The sequence below is a fragment of the Helianthus annuus genome, chromosome 5, assembly GCF_002127325.2.
Source record: "Helianthus annuus cultivar XRQ/B chromosome 5, HanXRQr2.0-SUNRISE, whole genome shotgun sequence".
NCBI classification, from domain to species: Eukaryota; Viridiplantae; Streptophyta; class Magnoliopsida; order Asterales; family Asteraceae; genus Helianthus; species Helianthus annuus.
This window is the reverse complement of record NC_035437.2, coordinates 13,336,384-13,356,247: the sequence shown is the minus strand read 5'-3', so window position 1 is coordinate 13,356,247 and position 19,864 is coordinate 13,336,384.

Here is a 19,864-nt window from a genome sequence, read left to right as displayed (position 1 = left end):
CAAAGCTCACACACACACACACACTCCTTTACACTTCCCCCATTTCACCCACACTCTCCTACTCTTTTCTCTATCACAAAACCCTAGATCATTCACCACAACCCCCCTCTCCTCCTTCTCGGATTCAACCGGCAACAAGAGCACACTCGGATTGACTCGGAATCATCACCCGAAGGCTTCACCTACTTGAACACCTTTGTGTCACTCTTGAATCGGTTAGTGTTTAGATGTTCACTAAGTGTTTTGGTACAATGGTGCTATTTGCTTTGAAATGATTGAGATAATGATGAAATATGTGAAGTCTTGCATGATAATGAAGTGCTAAGACATTTGGATGATGAATGATTGTTAGCATAAGGTGTTCATGATCATAGGTTTATGTTGATAGTGCTTAGAATAAATGCTACATGATTTTTGTTGTTAAATGCATGTTTGGGTGGGTTGAAGGTCTTAGGTTTTAGTGATTTGCATCCAAGTCCACATGAATGAATCGGTTTGTTGGTTCATGCTTGTTTAAGATAAGATAACCCTAAAAGAGAAACCGTTTGAATGAAGATGAATAATGAAGAACAAGTTGAATGTGGTATGAATATTCAAAAATGCTTGTTTTGATCTGAGTTTGTTGTGAATTGGACAAGAAAACATGTTTATGGCATCTTATTGGTTAGTACAAAATTTCATGAAAACAGAATTCTATTGGGTAGTACATGTTGACAGGTTCTAGAAGGATTCAGGTGCACGTAACCAAGGTTGCGAGTCGGAACCTTAGTTGCAACTCGAGGTTGCGAGTCGGAACCCTTGGTTGCGACTCGAGATCAAAGCATAACTTGTCGAGATCTCCCGGTTGCGACTCGCAAGCAGCACATAATGAACCGAAACCAGGGTTGTGAGTCGGAACCGTTAGTTGCGACTCGTAACCAAAGCATGACGAGCTGAGACCCGGGGTTGCGAGTCAGAAACCTTAGTTGCGACTCGAAACCGCCCTTGTCTCGACTGGGCTGCCTAAGTGTCATTGGGCCAAAAGCTTGTTGGATTATCTGTTGACTGGGTTGCATGTGTTTCTGTTACTGTTTGTTTGTGTAAATGTTAGGGCAGGCCCAATAACCCAACTGTTTGATTGTATGCATGCTAAGTGTGTTTTTACGTGTTTGACATACGTGATTACTTGTACCCCAACTTGACCTATATTTGGTAACCATGCTAGGACGTGGTGACCAACGTGATTGACCCGGGTAACAAATCTACCGAGCAACCCAAGGTGAGTTCACAACCTAAAGCATGTGTTCCCGGTGGTTTGGGAAACGGATCTACAAACAACACTATTCCCTTATGAGGAATACAACTTACTTTTCTTCCCTTGTTATTGGGAGCCTTTTAGTTAATTACTGTTTATACGGATTGCAACTAACGGCACTAAACGAAACTCTATCACTCAAGTCCCTACTACTTAATACCGATTAGTCGCCGGGGCCAGGCGAACGGGTTATTAGTTGATAGCGCTATTTAGGTCTTACCAGCCTCACACCGTGCCATGGTTTGGGATCGGTCGTGAACTAATGTACTCAGGCATCCGTCAATGATGATAGAACATTGACATCGGGGCACTTTGCGGATACGCAACGGTTACCTAGTGTTCGGTATTGGAAAAACAGTTTAGTCGCTAACTTTTGGGGTAGCTCCCCATGGCATGTATAAACAAGTAAATTAACTGGTGAAACAAGTTTTTGGTAATTAAAACTGGACAACTAGTGAACTCACTCAGCATTATTGTTGACATCTTACTGCATGCTTTGCAGGTAACCAGTGACTGAGGAGCTGCTGCTTGGGAATGTGTAGTGTTCGTCGAAACCCATGTGTTGGGTTTTATTTATCTTGAACCTTGAACTATCTTTTTGGTTTATGCTTCCGCTATTATTGTTTAAACTAATTATCGAACTTAAACTATGATGTTGCTACTTCTTTAGATAGCAACTATTTTACTATAATCCAATGCTTAGTATAATTAGTGGCTGGATCCTGGTCGGTCACGCCCTCAAGCGGGTGGTACCCCGCAGGTGGAATTTGGGGGTGTGACAAAACCCATTGCCTTCAGAGACCGGATGTCGATATGAACCCCCTCAGTGATCAGAGTGAGACCCTGAAGCACCTCCTCAGTCATATAGCGTTCGTTGAACGCTATTTCAGTCACATACTGACCGCCATGTATTTGACTGCTAGGAGTCCTCCTTGAGCACTTCACAAAGTATTCAGCCATTCGCGCCGCTAAGTTGATGGGCGCCTTCTCCACCAATGCATATAAAAAAATCAAATCTGGTGTTGGACAGTTACCAAGACTGTCCATGCGACCGCATATAGTGTGGCTAAACACATGGTGCATCACTCGCACCAGAGGGTCTCTAAGTCGTGAGGCCTTTGACATCCTCGGGTTGTATGGGTCTCCAACAGCATTTGCAGCCCAAAACGCATCATGTGCTGCATCGGAAGGGAAGGTGAACTGCTCTGTGAAGACATTGGGATCATCCATGTCTTCCGTAGTGTAAATCCCTAGTCTCCTACCCAAACGACCAACCGACCACCTGTGCCATCGACCACATAATCTGAAAGCTATCCGCTCCTTGTAGCGGAATCTGGGTCGTCGAGCAGCAACCGCCTTTTCGTAGGCATATGATGCAAAGAACTCTATGGTCAGCTCCAAGTAAACGGGTCGGTTGCAACCGACCAGATTTACAAGTGGGCGACTCATCATGTTTTCTAATCGGTCGTACTGATTGAGTTCTTGCATCACCTCCCAATCCAACCATCTGGGGACTCCAAACTGCCCCCTCCGGGCCCATAACGCGTCTCGTTTTGGAATGCATAAAGCCTCACGCTCGTCGTTTGGGTCAAACTGAAGGAAGGGATGATTCATCTGCACGAGGAATATAGTTAGAAATCATGGAACAAGAAAAATTTCATTCGAAAACAGCAGAACGCACAATTATGAAGAGGCTGTTAATCTGTCCTGGGCATTTGGCACGGTCGTGCGGCGATACGCACGGTCGTGCGTCACCGAGGACGTGCACCATCTGCCCAGGAACTTGGAACTGCACGACGTGCGGTCAATCGGCACCACCGTGCAACACCGAACAACAAGCTTGAATCGTGATTTACCCGGAATGGCACGACCGTTCCATCCATGGAACGACCGTGCGACAACTGACCTGCAGATTTCGAACCCCTGAACTTTGAATAGCCTGATTTTCCCAAAATCAACAACTTATTTGTACAAACAGGGGTCGGAAACTCAACCGGGTGTTCATGATAAGCAAGATTCAAACAAGGGTTAGGGTTTCGATTTGTTTAGGAAGAGAACCCTAATAAATCCCTTGTTGAATCGGAGGAAACCTACCTAGAAAGCAAGGAAACAAGAAATCTACAACTAGGAACGTACCGTGAGAAGAAGGGTGTGAGATCGTGCGAAAAATCGTGCGATTTGATGAAGTATCGCTCTGGAACGGCCTGGTTCAGGTAGGGTTTCGCGATTTATGAATGGGGGCTGCAGATGAGGGTATTTATAGTGCCAAATGACAAAACTGCCCTCAGCCTGACGCACGGTCGTTCTCCGTTTGGCACGGTCGTGCGTCGCCGACAACATTCATTTTCCTCGGTGATGCACCGAGGGTGCGACCCACCGTGCCAGAAGCTCGGAAACGCACGGTCGTGCGGATCCTGGCACGGTCGTGCATCAGCTGCAGATCAGAATTTTCTACAGAAGCCATTTCCAGCAACTGTTTTGGCCGTTTTTCGCCATTTTTTCAACACGCCTACTGTTCTAACAATATTGCAACATAGAACCTTGCTCGGCACGAATAGAAACTGTACAAACTAACGGAAACTACCTAACTAACCTAAATTACGCTAAAACTACAAAAACATAAAAACGGACAATTTTGCCCCTATAGCGCCAAAGACGCTCCTGCTACATTTTTGTCGGCGAGTCAGTAGCGTAGACTCATGCTAAATTTTTGTCGACGAGTCGATAGCAAGACTCCAAGCTAAAACTAGAAAAATAAATCCTAAATGACGATACTACCCCTAAAACGCAAAATACGCTCTTGCTGCATTTTTTATCCACGAGTCAGCAGCGTAGACTCTCTCCTCCCCACACTTATGATGTGTGCGGGGTTTGGAGCTCAATGACCTCCATCGACGACTCTATTGGCCCGGCAACGTACAACTTCAAGCGATGCCCATTTACTTTGAAAATAACGCCGTCCGCGTTCTCTATTGCAACAGTCCCATATGGAAATACCTATTTAACCGTGTATGGGCCTGTCCAACGTGAATGAAGCTTTCCGGGAAATAAGCGCAACCGCGAGTTGTAAAGAAGAACAAGATCGCCCGCTTGGAATTCTTTGTGGTCCTTCAAGCGTTTATCATGCAATCTCTTCGTGCGCTCCTTGTACAACACGGAGCTCTCATAAGCGCGGTGTCGCAACTCTTCCAACTCATGAATCTGGAGAAACCGGGCTTCACCTCCGGCTTTTAGGTCCAGATTTGCGGGTTTTAAACCCCACATTGCCTTATGTTCCAACTCCTCCGATAAATGGCATGCCTTTTTCGTAAACATGCGTCTTGTCTTGTCGTCTGCCATGATGACGTGTCCTTCATCGGCTGGGCCCTCGGCCTAAGCGGGTACCACCTGCTCGTCCACAGCTACTACGAGTTGCAGCGCAACCGCACGGGATCTCTTACGAAGACGTCTCCTCAGATCACGCTCGGGTTCGTCTGAAGGCTCAGCAGCGTCGGGAGCGGGGGTTGAGGACAACAACCTGCAAACGAGAAATTGATACACATGCATATAATATTATTATAATAAAGTTTTTCTTTTGTTTTTGTTTTTTTTGTTTTTTTTTTTTTTGAAAAGAAACAGAATATTATTTTAAATGGGCTGAAAATTTTATAAAAATCCGAAAATGGGCCGAAATTTTTATAAAAATTAAAGCAATGAAAATAATCGAATCGGCTAGTACAAAAATGATTTTTAAGGGCCGAAAACTCAAATAATAAATGAATAAATAAATCCGGATTTGAACAAATAAAAATAATAAAAATTTACAAGTGTACAAAAGAATCACGAAAATGAATAAATTGAATTAAAAGCAAGAAATATTAACAAATAAATCAACAAATAAACAATCACGAAAATATGCACAAATATTAACAAGTATATACACCGATAACACAATGACTCGGGTCGTTCCTAAAACTCGCCACTTCCCCGGCAACGGCGCCAAAAACTTGGTACGTGCGCGCGACTATATACATATTTTTACAATGAAATTACACACGTTTTGGTTTTAAATTTATAAAAGTGATTATTACTTTTACATCAAAACACACACGAAAGGGCAAGTGTACCCCGTCATATATGTAGTAAAGTATCGGTAAGAACCAAGTATCGATCCACGGAAATGGGCGGAGAAATAATACTAGACCTTTACCACTAAATTACCGGTAAAAACATAAGTTGTCTTTGATTTTAACTAAACTAAAGTAAGCATAAATAAAAACTTATAAAACATAGTAGATTATATATAAATAGCCTTGCTTAATACACAACCACAGCATGTCAACTAAGTCAGTTTTGGCACTAGAAGCATTCGGTCAGTTTTCCATTTCGAGACAATTAGTATCCCTTTCGGGAATCCTAACATGACAATCATTCGGAAAGTTAAAACGATAAACACACTTTAACCACCTAAAATTGTTCTTTAACGTGCAATTGATAAATGTCTATGAGAATCTCTTAAAAATGAGTTAGTCATCCGTTAGGAGTTTTCTAACCTCACTTAATCAAGGAAAGCAACACCGATAAACACAATGCAGCCACCGAGACAAGCATAAACTAGATTAAATCACAACCGAGTTCATTTTACAAATCTTGCGCATAAATTCACCAAGATAGCAATTTTGGCCGAAACTACTAACTAAACTAACAAATCATGGCAAGAATTCATAACAACACCATCTAACCCGTTAGAGTCCTTCCGTGAAGGCAAGCTTTCTTGATTAACAATAATTACATTTTATTAAACCACTAACCCGTTAGAGTATCATGGTGCCCACATTTTAACCAAGTTAAGCTAGTTAACCAAATTAAAAGTTTACTAATACATGATTAAATAAGCTTCATTTTTCAACTATCTTACCTAACCAAGCACTAATCATCCAACACAATTACTTATAATCAAGAAATCAATATCAATAACAAGGTTGCAAACTAATCATCAAAGATAATCATAGAAAATACTTCAAAATGTCATTACAAACAAAGATTAACATACTAATGGTTATAATCAAGCAAGGGATTGTTGTGTTTTTGCCCAAAGGCTAAAATAATACATAAATATTAATCTAAGTGCTTGAAGCATTAACAAAAGTATGGAAAGAGTAGAAAACCCAACCATAAACAAGCACAAGATTAAGAATCCGGATAGTAAACAAGCAAAACCGGGCAATGTGGCTTGAATCCGAGTGAAAGCAGAAGCCTTCGGAGCCTCAAAATCGCCTGCAAAGCTCTCCAAAATTCCAGAGTTACCAATAGAATAGTTCTGTTATGTTTTTATGCTTTTTCCATGTTGCACGGCCGTTTTCCCGATCGCACGACCGTGCACTTTAAGCATTATTGGTGGTGGTCCACCATACTGCGTGACGTCACAGATCGTTGACTGGTCTTCGGTCCCGCACGAGCGTTCTTCATCTGGCACGGCCGTTCCTCACCGAGGTCATAGTTGCACGCTTGGTTCTTTGGTCGTTCAGTTCCGAGGTTTTGTTTGATTGTCGGATACGCACGATCGTTCCGCATACGGCACGACCGTTCCATTGTGGCTGGCCTTCAAAGCCTTGCACTTGGAGTTGCACGCCTCGTTCAATGCCGGGTCATTCAGGATCACCGGTGACGCACGGTCATGCATGAGGTCGCACGACCGTTCCAAACGCCCAGGTCAGTTTTTTCAACAGAAGTTTCGCAGCTTGGTCGTTTTGTCCGGAAAGTCCTCGTTTTTGCTATCATCTCGTCTGGTATGCTGTTTTAGGCCTGTAAACAAAAATGTAGATAATTAAGTATCCGAATGACTGTTTTACGGCCGAAAACGCATAAAATAGGGGTAAAACGGGGGACTAAAATATGTGTAAATTAACGAATATCAGATATTTTGGCTTAATATCTCCAAAATCCACAAGGACTTCTTGAAGCTCGACATTGACTTGAAAAGTCTCTTCAGGAGGTCCGTGGGGGATGGAGACCGAACCAAATTCTGGAAGGATAAGTGGCTAGGAAGGGTTAAACTGAAACATATTTTCCTGGATTTATACTTGTTGGAGTCGAACAAGGACTGTCTAGTGAAGGAAAGGGTGCACAAAACTGGTACAGGTTCTATAGATCTGAACTGGAGCTGGAACAAGGTTAATCTTTCGGATAGGGAAGCTGTGGCCACTGCAGACCTGGAAGAAATGGTGGGTTCTTTCAGCTTTCATACGGGTGCCGATGGCTGGAAGTGGGAAGGTGACGCGAAAGGTATCTTTTCAGTTAAATCGGCAAGGCGTGTCGTGGAAGAGGCTCAAAACAGAGGTGACTTTGCTATTTGCGACTGCATAAACTGGGTGCCGATTAAAATAAACTGCTTTGCCTGGAGGCTAGTTCAAAACAGGATCCCGGTGAAACTTAATTTGGTGTCCAGAGGGATTTCGATCTCCTCCGATAGTTGCGCCTCCTGTGCCGAGGGGGAGTTGGTTCAGCACGTTTTCCTTTCATGCCCGGATGCTAAGAGGATTTGGCGTGCGGTATCGATGTGGTGTGGGTGGGATCTTACGGGTTGGGACAACATAGATGCTTTGTTTGATAGCGCTTCAGAGCCAGCTAGAATGTCGGAAAAAAGTGTCTTTTGGCGATCATCTTCTCTACGTGTTGGTTTATTTGGAAAGCAAGAAATGACCGAACGTTTAACAACTTAAATAGGAGGACAGAGTATGTTAGGGACGAGATTATCTCCAATTTATTTAGGTGGGTGGTGAACATGTCTAAGCATTCTAACCTTTGCTGGGAGGAGTGGGTCAAGTATCCTTTCTCTTGTTTTTAGTTCTGTATGTTGTTTTATGGGTCTTGTTTTTTCTGTTTTGTAACTCCTGCAGCATTCTAGCTTCTTGCTAGAGTGCTTTGCTCTCTTTTTTATTTTTTATAGTGTTGTGCCTTCCAAAAAAAGAAAAAACTAAAATCATATTTAACTCGTCTATCTATTATACTAAATGAATTCTCTTAAGCCACAAGGTTTATTCTTAGCCAATCATTTTGATGATGTGGACATCCTCTTAATCAAGAGAATTCACCAATGGGCGCCAAACTCTTTTCCTCTTTTCTCCTTTATCTCACTCTCTCACACGTGGCTTCTCAAACACGCTTTTCATTCATATCTTTCAAAAACCCTAATTATCATATAGGTGATTCTCTGGTGATTTCATACATCTTCGATTGTCTCAAACACAAAAGCTCTCATCCAGGTATCTTTATCATCTTCAACTTGCTTTCGATTGTCTCAAACACAAAAGCTCTCATCCAGGTATCTTTACCATCTTCAACTTGCTTTCAGATCTTGAAGATCCATCCTATTCCTTTGATAAATGGACGGTGGCTATGGAACATTGAAGGTATGCAGTTGGAAGAAAGAGACTGGAGTCGGCGTCCCCGATTTAAAACCCCCAAATCACCTTCATTAAACCTTAAGATTTTACAGTTTCAATTCGATTTTTGAATTTGTTTGAATTCGAATTTGATTATGAGTTTTATTGATTTTTATTTGTGGGTTATATATATTATAACAATTAGGGTTATTTCTTGGATGATTGTAATATGTATAACAGAGATGTTGAAAGAAGATGCAAATGGTAGAGAAGGTTATCCAAATCTTCAGGTATAATTTTTACTGTTAAATGTTTTCGTCAATCTAATTAGGGTTTGTTTAATTTTTCCTTTTGTTACTAGGGTTTTACAAATCTTTAAGTGGTTATGTAATTATATAGATCATGTATATCGATTTGTAACCTCTATGATCATTTGTGTTTGATTTGGTTGTTTACATTGTTCTTCATGATTATCATCATTTAGGGGTTAGTAATATTAACTTCTGTAAATGATTTACTTTGCAAAAAGTTAAACTTAGTTGTTTGTGTATACTTTATATGTTTTGTACTGACTTACTATAGGGTTGACTCAGAAGTGTACAATCACACGCACACCACAATTCTGGTTGAATGCTTCTACAGTAAACTCACTATATTACTTATGCTCTATAAAGAGAACATGGACACAAAACAAGTAAGCAATATATTATATTGTTAATATTGTGGATTTATTGAGTTGAACACAACCATATATGATAGCCTAAACTTGCGTTTATTCATTCAGGATTACATTTCAGATTCAACAGATCTTTTTACGTAGAGATGTTCTAGATGTCATGGCCTAACTAAGGTATTTGTTGATGTGGTAACTTATTGAATTAGTGATTGAAAGTTATAGAGCTCATTGTTGATGTTCAAAACGACTTGCAGGTACATCAGTTTTGTTCAGTTTTAGTTACATTGGCTTGAAAAGGTGAAATATATTCGCTTTAGCTGGTCGTCGAGTCATTGACTCGGTCTCATTACGTTCGAATTTTTTATTAGTCTGTCGCTACATGTGAAATCATCAATCCTTCTTGTGAACGAAGGTTCTTGATTTGTGGTATATTTCTTCCTCTTTTTAGTTTATAGAAATATGAAATTGATTTTGAATTTTTGATTCAATGTGTTTCTGGTGATAGGTATTATTGATTTAATTCTGTAGTAATGGAACCCTAGAACTCTTCGCTTCTGATTGCAAGCAACAAGGTAAGCCTTTTCTTTTGATGTTTTGTGATCCATATCTGGATAATCTGTAATTAATAAACAAAGAAAATGTTTTCATGTTTTTTTTTCCAATTATGGTTCTGAAATCGTGATTCGTGTTTCAGTATCACCATCAGTTAAGGTTGATTCAGTGTCTCTGAATATACTCGGATGGCTGGAAACAGGTAGAAGAATAAAGAAGATGATAGATTGAAGAAGAAGCAGACGATTGTGGTGGAAACTATAACAACCCTCGGTAAAACCGACATCCTCATAATAATTCCGATACCCTAATATATTTTTAAATATATTAATGTGTCGTTAAATGTACCCCGTATGTGAAAACCGAGCCCAAAATACAAAATAACATATAAAATAAATTAAAAACAATAATTTTTAAGCTGAGGCGGGCCGCGTAGGGCCTCACCTCAAGTTAACGCGGGCCGCGCGAGTGTGTAATCAGACATCGCCAAAACCCTAAGCCCAAGCGGGCCGCGTACATGTTCGGTTAAGTTAACGCGGGTCGCGAGTGTTCCAAATTGTGGCATAACCCGGTGATGACACGTGTCATCATCGTGTCGAAGCTAGGGGTGACCGGACCAAGCTACGCGTTGACCGCCTGTTGACGCGGGCCGCGTAGACTTGGCCCAAACTTCACGCGGGCCGCGTGGAGACGCAATTTCAGCACTATAAAGAGGAGGCATCGGGCTTTCACTTCCGATCGTTCAAAATCTTTTCTTTCTTTCTCAAATTCTGTAGGGAGTTATTATAGCCGGGCATTATACCCCCTAAAATAGCGAGGTTCTGCTACGATGTAAGTATTATAACCCCTGAATACGTATTAGGTACTCTGCCCGATTGATCTAGGGTTCCGTAACGGCTGTCGTGGTTCTGCCCGACGTAGTCGTTGGAATGCCGTCTCGGGGAGGGTATTACTAATGTTAAAATGGGTTATTATACTAATACACGTGCATTTGTGTAAATTTTAGATATTCGCCAGGAAATCATAAAGCAAAACCCTAAAATAGCAAGGTGAGTAATCTCCTTTTTGTTAACAGTTTTTACTAAACCTTAACCTTTTTACAATGCAATTTAGCAGTGATTGAGTCTTTGTAATTCTACAATTACTGCCGGTATGTTGGGGTTTTGTATACAAAATTGGAGTAACGTTACCATTGGACGACGAGTTAGCCAATGTGTAATATGACCCTCAGTCAGACTTGACACTACTGAATGAGTAATTGGGTAGATATAAACATAGTAATCGCCCTCAATACTGTTAAGTTTAAATTGAACTTATATTTCTTGGTTGAACTGGGATTCACTCACCAGTATTTTCCACTGACAAAACCTTTTTAAAAAACGCGTTTCAGGTAACACAATGTGACAGCCAATTAGAAGCCAGCTGGACAGCACTGAAGGCTTGGAAAAGTGGCTATAAAAGTTACCTAAATAAAGAAAGCGTTTATTTCAATAAAGTGGGATTTATCCCTGTAATTCAGTTTGGAATGTAAAACTTGGGTTTTACCCATGAATTTATTATTATAAAATATGGTGGTTTACTCTGATTTAATATTTCCTAACTACGGTCCTGATGAAAATTTCCGCTGCCAAATAAGTTAATAACGCGATACCACCGCAACTGGCTCACGGCCGCCCGTTCCCGGTAAATAGGGATCGGGGGTTGTGACAGGAGGTGGTATCAGAGCTATGCCACTGATTCAGCCACAGAAGTGTTCCGCTGACATCAAAATTCAAAGTGTTAGGAAATAAATTACGGAAATACGTGCATAATTGTATTTTCTTGTTATGTGTTATCTGACTATTTGTTAGTTTACAGTATGAGTGACCAAGGACCTTCTGACGCCTATCGTCAACTGTCTGATTCGCCTAGGAGCGAAGGCACCTCTTCTCAGCCTGCCCTCTCAGGGTATTCTGCTGACACTGAAGAAGGGATCTTTGTGTTTAAGGCTCAGTCTGAAGAGCCGTTTCCTCAGAAAAAGAGGGGATGGTTCAGTAGGGGAGCACACGAACGTAGGAAACGCATGAAAAAGTTACAGGATCAGCGAGTGTTAGCCGCAGCTAAGAGAGAGACTGATGCTTATGCTCAGTATATGCTCAATAGGGGTATAGCCAATATCCATATTTTAGCAACCACAATATCCTAATCAATCCATGGAAGTAGAACAACCTGAGAATCAAGTCGAAATGCCTGATTATAACCCAGAAGAGATTCCTAGGGTACCTGCGCCAAATCCCCTAGACCCAGATAATTACGACCCCTGGTGGGACGATGTTAGGGATTATGTGCAGGAAAACCCGATTCAGGAAAATGTGCCGATTCCTAATCTGGGAGCCTACCCAGGGTTAGATCCTCAAGATCCCTACAATATTAGTGATGCATATGTTAGGGAGATATTAGAGAATCCTTACCCTTACCAGGCCCCGTACCAGGAACCCGCACCTCAGCTTCCAAACCCAGTCCTAGAACCTGCACCCCCAATGAGTGCAGAAAATGTCCAAGAACTTAGGACTTTTGGAGAAGAAATTTTAGAAAGTAGTGAAAGGATGCGTCAGGTGGGAGAGCGTCTCGTCTGGAAGTACGACGAGCGCAATATGGATTTCTGGATGAATCCATATCAGTGAACGTAATGACAGGAGCGGTAGTAGTAATAGTAATATAATATAATAATATAATAATTTATGTGTGTATGTGTTAGAAAAAAAAAACTACGGATGCATACTATTAGTATTGTAGCTTTACATTTCAGTCGGTACTGTAATTTTTAATTTCTGTACTGGTGTGTACTGATGCATACTATATAAATAGAGTAAAGTCGCAATGCTCGACGCTTTTGGTTAAAAAGTGCGTGTCATGTGATTGGTTATATACAAATATTATTTGTGATATTAATATCTGGTAAATGTTTAAAATTCAGATGGCCGACGAGGGAAATCAAGAAAATCTGAATAACGGTAACCAGAGTAACAATAACGTGGTTAACGAGAATCTGAACAATAACAACGGAAACCAAATGGATAATAGTGCCGTTCAGCATATTGTGGCACAAGGAATTATAGATGCAATGCCATTTATTATTCAAACGGTTCAAGAAGCGAATAATAAAAGTAAGCATAGCAGTAAGCGACCAACTGAACCAGAAAACAGCGTGAACAATGGACTTATACTTCAAGCACCCATTCCTAAAAGAAGAAGAACCATGCCACATGGTTGTTCTTACAAAGAATTCTGGTCCTGCAAACCAATAGAATTCTCGGGCAATGAAGGACCCATTGCAGCTTTGCGCTGGATAGAGAAAACTGAGGCAGTTCTGAAAATAAGCAAGTGTACTGAAGAAGACAAAATTATGTTTGCTTCAAATTTGTTTAAAAATGCAGCTCTAGAATGGTGGAACACTATCCTCCAATCCAGAGGAAGTGATAGGGTTTATAACATGGAGTGGGAAGAATTTAAGAACATGATAGAAAGGAAATTCTGCCCTCCCAATGAAAAAGAACAGATAGCAAATAAGTTCCTAAATCTTAGAATGACCGGGGTAGACAGTAAAGGTTACACTACCACATTCTTTGAATATGCTAGGATAGTACCAACCCTTGCATCACCTGAACCGGTATTAATCTCCCGTTACATCTGGGGATTAATTGGAGAAATTAGACATGTAGTCAAGGCAGCTAGACCCCAAACCATAGAGGAAGCTGTAGAACTAGCCAATACCTTGACCGACGAGCTAATCCGAACTAGGGAAGAAGATCAAAGGAGAAATTTATCCCAAAGGCTTACTCAAGAATTCCGTTCTGGGAATTACAATCGTAGGAATGTAGGTTCTACATCTACACCTTATTGCAAGCATTGCAAAAGGAAGCATTCTGGAAAATGCCCTGTATACTGCAATTTCTGCAAAATATCAGGTCACAAGGAAGAAGATTGCAGGAAGAAAGCTAATAGCAGGGTATGCTTCAACTGTGGAGAAAAAGGCCACATTAAGCCAAACTGTCCAAAATTGACCCCAGCTGCAATCAACAAGAACCCTAAAAATGCTAGAACCTTCGTTCTAACTGCTGATGAGGCTAAGATGATTCCAAACGTCATTGCTGGTACGTTTTTAGTTAATGATATTTTTGCTAAAGTATTATTTGACTCTGGTGCAAACCAAAGTTTTATTAATACTTCGTTTTGCAAACTCCTGAATCGATCATTAACTAAACTACCACAAGACTGTCTAGTAGAAACAGCAAATGGAGAAACCATTAAGATTTCTGAAATCTTGCAGGGAGCAAAAATAGAAATTTTTAATCAAAAGTTTATTGCAAACCTTTACCCAATGAATCTGGCTGGATTTGATGTTGTGTTAGGAATGGATTGGTTAATAGCCAATAAAGCCAGTATTTTATGTGATCAAAAGACAATTCAATTAAAATCACCAAGAGGTGAAAAGATTATAATTAAAGGAGATAAACCTTTTAGATCCACTAAGTTCATCTCTGTGATGAAAACTGCAAGTTGTATAAGAAAAGGATCTATAGTGTATTTGATTTCTATAATCACTAACACTAAAGGAAAAGAATTAAAAGATATCCCAGTAGTATCCCAGTTTTCAGATGTCTTTCCAGAGGAATTACCAGGATTACCGCCAGACAGGGAAGTCGAATTTAGAATCCATCTATTACCAGGGACAGCACCGATTGCCAAAGCACCTTACCGTTTAGCACCCGCTGAAATGCAAGAACTGAAGAAACAATTAGACGAATTGTTAGAAAAAGGATTCATACAACCAAGCTCATCGCCATGGGGAGCACCAATATTGTTTGTCAAAAAGAAGGACGGGTCGATGCGTATGTGCATTGACTACCGTGAATTGAACAAGGTCACGATTAAGAATCGGTATCCCTTACCAAGAATCGATGATTTGTTTGATCAACTTCAAGGAGCTCGATTTTTCTCTAAAATCGATTTAAGATCAGGATATCATCAATTAAAGGTACAGGAAGAGGATATTCCTAAAACTGCGTTCAGAACAAGGTATGGTCATTATGAATTTACTGTCATGCCATTTGGTTTAACCAATGCCCCAGCCGCATTCATGGACATGATGAACCGAATATGTAAGCCATATTTGGATAAATTCATAATTGTCTTCATAGATGATATTCTAATTTACTCTAAGAGTAAAGAAGAGCATGCAAAGCACTTGCACTTACTTTTAAGTTTGTTAAGAAAAGGAAAGCTTTATGCTAAATTTTCAAAATGTGAGTTTTGGTTAGAACAAGTACAATTCCTTGGACATTTAGTTAATCATGAAGGAATTCATGTGGATCCAACCAAGATCGAGGCAATTACCAAATGGAAAACCCCTGAATCACCAACTGAGGTTAGAAGTTTCTTAGGATTGGCCGGTTATTATAGAAGATTTATTCGAGATTTTTCTAGAATAGCCATTCCTTTAACTAAGTTAACCTGTAAATCTGTTAAGTTTGAATGGGGACCAAAACAAGAAGAAGCTTTTAAAATCCTTAAGCAAAGATTAACCCATGCACCTATATTAGCATTACCAGAAGGAAATGAAGACTTTGTAATTTACTGTGATGCTTCTAAATTAGGTTATGGATGTGTGTTGATGCAACGTCAAAAAGTTATAGCTTACGCCTCTAAACAACTTAAGAATCATGAAGAGAATTATTCAACCCATGATTTGGAATTAGGAGCTATAATTTTTGCCCTTAAAATTTGGAGACATTATCTTTATGGTAGTAAGTTTACCATATTCACTGATCACAAAAGTTTAAGATATGTTTTCGGGCAAAAAGAGTTGAATATGAGACAAAGACGCTGGATGGAATTGCTTAGCGATTATGATTGTGATATCCAGTATCATGCAGGAAAAGCCAATGTAGTGGCGGACGCTCTAAGTCGAAAATATCACGAAAGGCCAAAAAGGGTACGTTCTCTTAAATTAAATCTGCAAGTAGATTTAAACGAACAGATTAGAGAAGCACAAGAATCAGTAATCAAGGAAGATACTGAAAAATTAAAAGGAATGATTAAGGAATTAGAACAAGGAACTGATGGAATTTGGAGATTTCATAAAAAGAGAACCTGGATACCTAAATTAGGAAATTTACGTCACCGTATACTAGAAGAAGCTCATAAATCTAAATATACGATGTATCCAGGAAATGATAAAATGTACCAGGATTTAAGGAAAAATTTCTGGTGGATAGGAATGAAAAAGGATATAGCAGCCTATGTTTCTAAATGTTTAACTTGCTCACAAGTTAAAGCTGAACATCAGAAACCCTCAGGTTTGTTACAACAATTAGAAATGCCAGTTTGGAAATGGGAATTGATAACAATGGATTTTGTTACTAAATTACCCAAAACAAGAAAAGGAAATGATACAATCTGGGTGATTGTAGATAGACTAACCAAGTCAGCTCATTTCTTACCAATGAAAGAAACCTTTAGTATGGAACAATTAGCTAAACTATATGTAAATGAAATCGTTTCATTGCATGGAATACCTTTATCAATTGTTTCTGATAGAGATAGCCGTTTTACTTCTCATTTTTGGTCAAGTTTTCAAAGAGCAATGGGAACCAGGCTAAACCTAAGCACCGCGTATCATCCTCAAACGGACGGGCAAAGTGAAAGAACAATTCAGACGATGGAAGACATGCTTAGAGCTTGTGTAATTGATTTCGGAGGTAATTGGGATGATCATTTACCTTTGATAGAATTTTCTTATAATAACAGTTATCACACAAGTATCCATGCTGCACCATTCGAAGCACTTTATGGACGAAAGTGCAGAACCCCAGTCTGTTGGGCAGAAATTGGGGAAAAGCAACTATCTGGACCCGAGATAGTACAGGAAACGACAGACAAAATTTTTCAAGTCAAGGAACGACTAAAAGCAGCCCGTGATCGACAGAAAAGTTATGCTAACAACAGACGAAAGCCGTTAGAATTCCAAGTAGGCGACAGAGTATTGTTAAAAGTCTCTCCTTGGAAAGGAGTGGTAAGATTCATCAAAAGAGGAAAACTAAGTCCCAGATATATTGGACCCTTTAAAATTATTAGAAGAATAGGACCTGTAGCCTATCAACTGCAACTACCAGGGGAAATGGCAGGAATACATGATGTATTTCATGTATCTAACCTCAAAAAGTGCCTAGCTGACGAATCACTCATAGTACCTCTCAAGGATATAGAAGTCAATGAACAACTCAAGTTTGTAGAGAAGCCTCTACAGATTGAAGATAGAAAAATTAAGAATCTCAAGCACAAGAGACTAGTTTTGGTCAAAGTGAAGTGGGATTCCAAAAGAGGACCCGAGTACACGTGGGAACTTGAGTCAGAAATGAAAAAGAAATATCCACACTTGTTCCAGTAGATCTCGAGGACGAGCTCTAAAACAAGGTGGGGAGGATATAACAACCCTCGGTAAAACCGACATCCTCATAATAATTCCGATACCCTAATATATTTTTAAATATATTAATGTGTCGTTATATGTACCCCGTATGTGAAAACCGAGCCCAAAATACAAAATAACATATAAAATAAATTAAAAACAATAATTTTTAAGCTGAGGCGGGCCGCGTAGGGCCTCACCTCAAGTTAACGCGGGCCGCGCGAGTGTGTAATCAGACATCGCCAAAACCCTAAGCCCAAGCGGGCCGCGTACATGTTCGGTTAAGTTAACGCGGGTCGCGAGTGTTCCAAATTGTGGCATAACCCGGTGATGACACGTGTCATCATCGTGTCGAAGCTAGGGGGTGACCGGACCAAGCTACGCGTTGACCGCCTGTTGACGCGGGCCGCGTAGACTTGGCCCAAACTTCACGCGGGCCGCGTGGAGACGCAATTTCAGCACTATAAAGAGGAGGCATCGGGCTTTCACTTCCGATCGTTCAAAATCTTTTCTTTCTTTCTCAAATTCTGTAGGGAGTTATTATAGCCGGGCATTATACCCCCTAAAATAGCGAGGTTCTGCTACGATGTAAGTATTATAACCCCTGGATACGTATTAGGTACTCTGCCCGATTGATCTAGGGTTCCGTAACGGCTGTCGTGGTTCTGCCCGACGTAGTCGTTGGAATGCCGTCTCGGGGAGGGTATTACTAATGTTAAAATGGGTTATTATACTAATACACGTGCATTTGTGTAAATTTTAGATATTCGCCAGGAAATCATAAAGCAAAACCCTAAAATAGCAAGGTGAGTAATCTCCTTTTTGTTAACAGTTTTTACAAAACCTTAACCTTTTTACAATGCAATTTAGCAGTGATTGAGTCTTTGTAATTCTACAATTACTGCCGGTATGTTGGGGTTTTGTATACAAAATTGGAGTAACGTTACCATTGGACGACGAGTTAGCCATGTGTAATATGACCCTCAATAAGACTTGACACTACTGAATGAGTAATTGGGTAGATATAAACATTGTAATCGCCCTCAATATTGTTAAGTTTAAATTGAACTTATATTTCTTGGTTGAACTGGGATTCACTCACCAGTATTTTCCACTGACAAAACCTTTTTAAAAAACGCGTTTCAGGTAACACAATGTGACAGCCAATTAGAAGCCAGTTGGACAGCACTGAAGGCTTGGAAAAGTGGCTATAAAAGTTACCTAAATAAAGAAAGCGTTTATTTCAATAAAGTGGGATTTATCCCTGTAATTCATTTTGGAATGTAAAACTTGGGTTTTACCCATGAATTTACTATTATAAAATATGGTGGTTTACTCTGATTTAATATTTCCTAACTACGGTCCTGATGAAAATTTCCGCTGCCAAATAAGTTAATAACGCGATACCACCGCAACTGGCTCACGGCCGCCCGTTCCCGGTAAATAGGGATCGGGGGTTGTGACAGAAACAAAGCCGAATATTTCCATAAAATTAGGTAAAGGATCTATGATTTACCTTGCCGATTCTTCTTTCGATCGATTCGTCTGCGGCTTTTCTTTCACCTATTGTGATTCATCTTAAAGTCGGTAATTTTCTATCCTGCATCATAGTTTGATGTTCTTTAATCAAATTTGGTAACTTAATGGTTCAATTGAGCGACGGGTGTGAAACTAATATGTAAAATGGGTCATTAAAAGAAGCTGAGTTTGGTTCATTTTGCACATGGGTCAAGCCGAAAAGTCAAATTTAGAACATTCAAAGAACAGTGTATTTGTTGATACGATTCTAGACGAAATTCAAGAAAAGAGACTCGAGTTTGACGATGTCACGTATAACTTTCTTGTATATGGATTCTCAAACTGTGAATCTGGGTCACGTTCTGTTTATTATCTAACCGAAATGATGTCAAAAGAACTGAAACCAAGCAACCGATCTCTACGAGCAGTAGTAAGATCGCTTTTAGAAGATAACAAGTTCACGGAAGTCTTGAAATTGAGTCAAGAAATGGAAACCAAAAGATGGGTTCATTGTTCGATTGTTCAGAATGAAATCGTCACGAGTTTTTTGAACATGGGTAAGCTTCAAGAAGCTGTAAAGTTTCTCGAAAACATGATTCGTAAAGACCTCATTCCTGATAACATAAACTACGATAATCTAATCAAGAAGATGTGTCATCATGGAAGAAACGACACAGCTTCTGATCTTCTCGACAGTATGCTGATGAAAGCAAACATCCCAGATTCAACAACCTACGATCGTTTAATTCAAGAGTTAAGCGTTTGTAACAAGATCGATGACGCCCTTGATCTTTATACCGAAATGTTGAACCACAAACTCGCGCCAAGTATCAACACATATGAAGTTTTCACCGAAAAGCTTTGTGAATGTGGAAGAACGTTAGAAGGCGAAAAGCTAATCGACACTATGATTCATGCAGGAGAGCAACCGAGTAAGGGGATGTTTGGGTCGGTGGTTAGTAGGTATCGGTTCGAAAGAAACTTTACAAAGGCGTCGGAGCTTTTACAAA